Genomic DNA, 1181 nt, shown 5'->3' with positions numbered 1-1181 from the left:
CAACATTCTTTTTCTTGTTTTATTAGCATTAGTTCAACACCTCTAAAAAAACATAAATGAGAGAACAAAAGTGGTGATAAACTGAATAAATAAGTAATTTCATGAATTGAATTTCAGACAATTTCTTAACTTATTCCCCTTTATATTTAATTTAAGATAATATGTATTTGATGTTTTCTACTAAAGAGGATGTGTATTAATGTTTAATTTATGGTTTATTCTTTGATGCTAACCATAGTATTTTTAAAGAGAAATTAACTTTTTTTAAGTTTTGATTCTATTACATTAAATGCCAAAAACTAAATCCAATGCAGTAGGATAATAATATTTTAATATGGTATTATAATTTAATGTGTAATAGATTAAATAATGATAGTATCAGTAAATATTTACAATACTACATCAAATTCTAACTCCATCATTGTTTGTAATCTTATTATGGTTTATGTATTATTTGATTGATGACATTAGATTGAGTATTTCAACAAATGTTAATTCTCTTATTTGAATTAATTTCTATATTCTTTCTTAATATTATTTTTGAATTGAATCTACATTTCTTTTTTGAAATATTCATTATCATTAATAGATTCTTTCTTATATTTATTAGTTTGATACAATATATCAAATGCTGATTATTAACTACATTCTATCATTAATTTATAACCATATCACAAATAATGTTTTAATGCTTGGATTATTATTTTACCATTTTTATTTACTAATACCTAAAAAACCAATTTTATGAAATTCAAACGTTTCACTTATATCATTCTATACATTTTTAAAATACAAATCATATTTTTCTTGGTTCTGTTCTTGTTTAATGATTCACTGTGGCTAATTTTTTATATTGTTGTTGATTTTTCTTTTTTAAACTCTTTTGAAACACTTCTATTGTCTTTTTAGTTTACTTATATATTCTTTTTTATTTTAATATGTTTGGAACATTACTCATACACGTTGTGGTTTCTACTCCCTAATATTAATTCTGTAATAAATCAAGTCAATTTTAAAATGATAAAACAAAACCTTCAAAAAAAGAATTATGTTATTATTAAACTAATTTTAAACAAATTCTATGAAAAATATCTTATTTCAAGCTGGATTTAATATTTTCTTTTCCAATGAAAAAAATAGTGTAAGTAAGTAAATCAATAAAAAATCAATTCATTTTTGTT

This window comes from Entamoeba nuttalli (genome assembly GCF_000257125.1).
Source record: "Entamoeba nuttalli P19 unplaced genomic scaffold asmbl_3725, whole genome shotgun sequence".
Taxonomy (NCBI): Eukaryota; Evosea; order Mastigamoebida; family Endamoebidae; genus Entamoeba; species Entamoeba nuttalli.
Note: the sequence above shows the minus strand (reverse complement) of the source record.